The sequence below is a fragment of the Lytechinus variegatus genome, chromosome 6, assembly GCF_018143015.1.
Source record: "Lytechinus variegatus isolate NC3 chromosome 6, Lvar_3.0, whole genome shotgun sequence".
Lineage (NCBI taxonomy): Eukaryota > Metazoa > Echinodermata > Echinoidea > Temnopleuroida > Toxopneustidae > Lytechinus > Lytechinus variegatus.
The window spans coordinates 3373163-3379468 of NC_054745.1; positions in this window are offsets into that span (position 1 = coordinate 3373163).

Here is a 6306-nt window from a genome sequence, read left to right on the forward strand (position 1 = left end):
CCTGACAACCTTTGTGAGACAGGAGATGTACCCAAACGACAGGAAAACTTTACGATTGGTTGAGATTTCCGCATACATTCGTATTTCCGAAGCTTCGAACATCGAGGTATAGGCAATTTACGTGTTTCGGAATTACGAACCTTCAGAATTACGAAGTGTAAGCGAGATTTCAACCCGCTTTCCAGGTTTTACGGCAGTGTGCCTAGCTATGGCCTATCGTCCTTTAGGAAGGTATTTAATAGGAAAGTTTACCCGGACCAAAAGTTTATTGTAGAAATAGCAGAATATATCAAAATAGTAGTTAAGGTTTCAGGGAAATCCATCAAAGATTGATAGCGTCATTAGAATTCTAAATGCTTTATGTGTCATGTCACATGCAAGCAGGTTCACAGTTATTTATATGTCATTTTCTCAAAAGAAATGGGAATGGTTTCTATTGTACCTTTTGCTGATTTCAAATTTACATTTTTTTTACATCTGAAACAAAAAAAGGTGCAATGATACGTTGAGACGGAATCAAAAGTCAAACAACAATTGTAAAAAAATGGATTGTAAAAAAAATCGACAAAGTAACAAAATATGAAAGGTAATGAATGGGGTGTAAGCGAATAGAAGAAAGTTATTGACCTATCAAGGCTACTCCCTTCTTTACACTGATTACTACTCTTACAAGAAAATCCAATTATTTAGATTGTAAGAATCATGAAGAAAATCAAAATCAACCATATCAGCAAGGTAGTAAAGAATTTGAATAAACAAAAAAAAAACGATTTTACAAAACATATAAATATAACAAGCAAGCTTATTCATCGAAAAACTTGAGAAGCACAGTTATTCAGAATGTATGCTTTGAATTTTATTTGAAATAAGTCAAGAGAATGTGTAATTTGTCAGAATTTCTCATATTATATTTATTAATGCTGCAATTTTTGTAACGCCTGAACGAGGTAGTGGTCCCTGTAACCAAGGTTACTTATGACTGCTGTTGAGAAATTGAAACGATGAGAAGGATTGTGTAACTTTTTATCAAAGTTTCTCGTATTATATTCTTTCATGCTGCAACTTTTGTCTCACCTTATCACATGTCGATATAGCATTGGCCCTACTAGGGTCCAGGCTTAGATCGCTTTTCATGTCGCATACATTCGTAATTCCGAAGCTTCGTTATTGCGAAGGTTTGTTATTCCGAAGGTTTGTAATTCCGAAGCTTAGTTATTCCGAAGGTTCGGATATCCCGAAGCTGCGTAATTCCGAAGCTTCGTTATTCCGAAGGTTCGGATATTCCGAAGGTTCGTTCTTCCGAAAACGAAATAAGGTTCGTTAATCATTTAGTTTTCACGAACCTTATTTCGTTTTCGGACTTACGAACCTTCGGAACAACGAACCTTACTTCGTTTTCGGATTAAAGAACCTCCGGAATAACGTACAAATGTTCGGATTAACGAACCCTTTTACGTTTTCGAATTAACGAACATCGAGGTATAGGCAATTTACGTGTTTTGGAATTACGAACCTTCGGAATTACGAACCTTAACCCTTTCCTGTTGGTCTATTAGTCCATTAGTCTGTTCGAAAGGGTATTTGTTCAACTTGCTCTCATTTCTTTATTTCTGCATCAATCAATCTTGGATCCTCGGGTAATATCACACGTGCGTCTATGAGGATGATGGGGTCTAAGATCATCTAGGGATCAAAAGGTCAAATGATATGAGGTCATGTCAAAAGTTGATTAAAGATAAATCCAACAGCCATAACGCTAGGAAATTTCGTCAAAAAATTCACTGTTTTAAGCGAAATATTGCAACTGTTGACCCCCCCCCCCCTCCTCCCGGCATACGATATTGCAATAACATTGTATTATGCAGCTTTAATTGTAGTATGTACACCAATGGTTTGAGAGATGTTCAAAGAAATTCTTTGTATTTGTTTCCAATTCATATTATCATGCACCTATGAATTTTGTATATTGCTCTTTCTTAATTTCAGCACCATTAATATATAATCTTATTGCATTTTCTCCAACTTTGTTATTTATGGGCTTAAAAATCATATAAGACGTCTTCTTTGTGTATATTTAAAGTTTGTTTGCTTGGAACCATAAATGAACTTTTTATATATCATAATGTAGGATAATATTCAATTGTATGGGATCCTTAACAGTCAGATAAAATAAACTTGTATCGTCTGCAAATAAGGTTGAAGTAAAAAAAATGTGTGTGTTGCAGGTCATTGAGGAACGATAGAAAAAGAGAACCGAGATTAGAGTGACACTGTCGTACATCTTCTGTAATATCCTGAAACTCTGAATAGGTTGTATTGATGCTTACGCTCTCTTAACCCTAAATCTCCCGGGGTATTTTGATTCTTGTCATTCCGGGGGGGAGGGCATTATGGCCCCCCCCCCCCTTAAGATCTCGGCCGCCGATCGCGCGAGCGACGCAAAAATTTGCACGCTGGTAGTGTGCGATGTAATCTACAAGGCTGTATGGTAAAATTTTCCAAAATAATGAGATTTTATTTTATATGAATTAATTATGCTAATTTATGCATAAATCATACTTTTTGCTCTAATTCAATAAATAAAGCTCCTAGAATGCTAATTTTTGGTAAAAATTTTCTTTGTAGCATTCTTAACAATCGTAATTCAAAAAAACTTTGGTTTGGAAATAAATTTCTTATGTATTTTATTGTTTTATGAATTTCTTATGTATTTCTTTGTTTTTTTTTACTTTTTGTTTTTTATTGTTTTTTCAATGGAAATTGTTCCAGACATAATTTTGATCATAAACAAGGCAAAATTAATTAAGTTTAATCAGTAAAAGTAGAAATAATGAAACATTTATGAATTTTGGCTAAATACGCAATTTGCATTGGATTTGTACATGAAATCACGTTTATGAGCAATTTTGGGTCTGACATGCACTTGCATAATGTTGCGTAATGTCGTAACCGCGTACCCGGGCGTCACAAATTTGGTCTCAAAATTTGCGCGAGACTTGAATGTAAAAAGTCAGTGAGCTGCGAGGTGAAAAAATTTCGCGCAGCAGATATATCGCGAAAATTGTTGAGGGGGGGGGCCATTATGGCCCCCCCCCCGGAGTATTAGGGTTTAGTGGAGCGTTGTAGCCCAGAGGATTAGTCTCCGGACTTTGAAGCAGAGGGTCGTGGGGTCGAATCCCAGCCATGGCGTAATTTCCTTCAGCAAGAAACTGATCCACAATGTGCAGTACTCAACCCAGATGAGGTAAATGGGTACCGGTAGGAAGTAATTCCTTAAGAAGCTGTGTGCGCTCTGAACGCCTCGCTTAGCCAGGTAATATAGAGCGCCTTGTGCAACTAACAAGGTGGATACGTGCGCGATGTAAATACCCTATATTATTATCATTATTATAAAGTAAATCATTAACCATTTTAGTAGAATGCATCCAAACCCGCATGATAATGGATCAATTAAAATATTATGGTCGATACAATCGCAAGCTTTCAATAAATATAAAAGTACTCCAATCGTTATTGTTTTGTTTTCGTATTTATTGAATAAAAATGAATAACACGGCCTACGGACGCCGTATAGGAGAAATGTGACTGTGGCATAAGGTCTTGCTAATTCATCCTACACTCTCATTATTCGGTTACACTCCGTAATTCTGAAAGTTCTTTATTCCGAAGGTTCGTAATTCCGAAGGTTCGTAATTCCGAAGGTTCTTTATTGCGAAGGTTCATCATTACGAAGGTTCGTAATTCCGAAGGTCCTTTATTGCGAAAGTTCGTAATTCCGAAACACGTAAATTGGCTATACCTCGATGTTCGTTAATCCGAACATTTGTAGCGTTATTCGGAAGGTTCGTTATTCCAAAGGTTCGATAATCCGAAAACGAAATAAGGTTCGTTGTTCCGAAGGTTCGTTAGTCCGAAAACGAAATAAGGTTCGTTGGTTCGAAGGTTCGTTAATCCGAAAACGAAATAAGGTTCGTTAATCCGAAAACGAAATAAGGTTCGTTAGTCCGAAGACGAAATAAGGTTTGTTAATCATGACGTTTCCAGACTAACGAACCTTCAGAATTACGGACCTCATTTCTTTTTCGGATTAACGAACCTTCGGAATTACGAACCTCACTTTGTTTTCGAACTAACGAACCTTCGGAAATACGAAGCTCATTTCGTTTTCGGACTTACGATCCGTTGGAATTACGAACCTTTGGAAATACGAACCTTCGGGTTAACGAACCTTCTGAATATCCGAACCTTCGGAATAACGAAGCTTCGGAATTACGAATGTATGCGCATTATTCATGCGGTATTACAAAATGCTGGGCCATTGCAATGGAATATATCTTCCGCAATATTTATTTTCTTGTCACCTTCAAATGGCGCCTTGCTCGAGTGATTGTCATGTAGATCTCTTTATAACGTATATTGCTTATTTTTCATTTGATTTATCTCGCTTCATTGCGTTAGGAGTTTTTAATCCTTTTTTTCTTCTGGGAACCTATATGTCTACAAGCTTTGCTTTTTAATGGGATCCTCATATTTCACGATAATGTATTTCTTTGTAAAACACTGCAATTGTGTATTTCTGTCATCATCTTCTCATGATTATATTCAAGATGTATGTTTTAGTGGAATGTGAAACAATAAATCAAATCAAATCAAAATATTCACCAAAAACATATACTTATTCGGACTAGTCCTTCATCATACCCTATAATCACCATCATCATCGTCGACATCATCATTCCCATCCTCGTCACAATCAAGACTGTACTTTTAATTCTACAAAGTCCTATCCACACCAACTGAAAGTTGATTCGAATTAAAAAAAAAGAAATATCGTACAAACATAGCACTAAATATTTCATCGAAATCGGAAGTAAAGAAGATAAATAAGACGTTTTAAAATTTCGCTCTCTTTCACAAAATGAGACACAAATGATGTCACCATAATTTTTATATGTATATACTCCTCAAAAAATGAATATCAATGAAGAGATCATTTAATTTTCTTTTAAATGATACCCTACATGATATGATTATGGTTCACATGGAGGTGCAGTTCCTTGAAATATGGGGCAAGGTCAAAATTCAAAAGTTGCAAAATGACACAATATTGAAAGTCACTGTCTTTTTTTCAGTGGTGATCCGGGGGGGGGCACTTACATTGACGAGTGGATACCATGCGCGACAAGAAAAACACGTAAAAAGGATGTCCTTTTCACGATAGGGCACGTTACGTACGTAACGTGATAAGGGTGTCAAAAACACTAAAATAATGAAAAAAGGGTATCTATTTCGCTAGGAAAATATTGTGTTTAGGGGTCGAATTTGCGGGGGTGATAAAAAAATTGAAATGTTTTATAAGGGATGTCCTTTTTGCCCCAACACTTCGTGTTTAGAGTCCGATTTGCGCGAGGTGTAGAATTAGGTGTGGTCGTACTAAACCAAATAAGGTAAAGCCGACGACCGAAGGACCCGTAACAATAAAACATTCCTGTACTTGTTTAGGGGTTCGTTTCAGGGAATATTTGCCAAGAGTATCGTTTTGTTTCCAATACTTGTTAAGGGTAGGGTTTCACACGCCAATACTTGTTAAGGGATGCATTTTTAGAATATGGAAATTACGTGTTTAGGGTACTTTTCGAGACCCCATGGTGGCGCATGGTATCCATTCGTGAATTGAAGTGCCCCCCCCCCCCCGGGTGGTGATGAGTGAGTTTCTCAGCGGTTTCCTTTGACTTTGATCGATAATCCCTCCTTGGTAAATATCAATGTGTAATGAATATCAATGAAAAGATCATTTAATTTTCTTTAAACTGATACCCTACATGATATGATTATGGTTCACATGGAGGTGCAGTGCCTTAAAATGTGGGGCAAGGTCAAAATTCAAAAGTTGCTAGATAACACAATATTGAAAGTCACTGAGTGAGTTTCTCAGTGGTTTCTTTCATCTGTTTTCATGCACCCTATCCTCAACATTAGCATGGAATTAAACACACCTCTGCACATGCAAACACACAACAAACAAACATGCATGGGTTTTTCAAACCACAACTCAAACCATGTTATCTCATAGAACCATGACAACATAAATCACAACAAAGCATAAAAAATGAACAAGCAGGGGCTTGATTTGAATGGATTTCATCTCTATTGACACAGACAAAAGAATCATGTTCTGTATTGACCCTTTATCACTGTTTCTGCTCGTTTGCAACTTTGCAATTCAGACCTCATCCAATACTTTTTAATCATGTTATTTTTGTGATGGTATGGTCATAACAAGCATAATATCATTTAAAGATAATT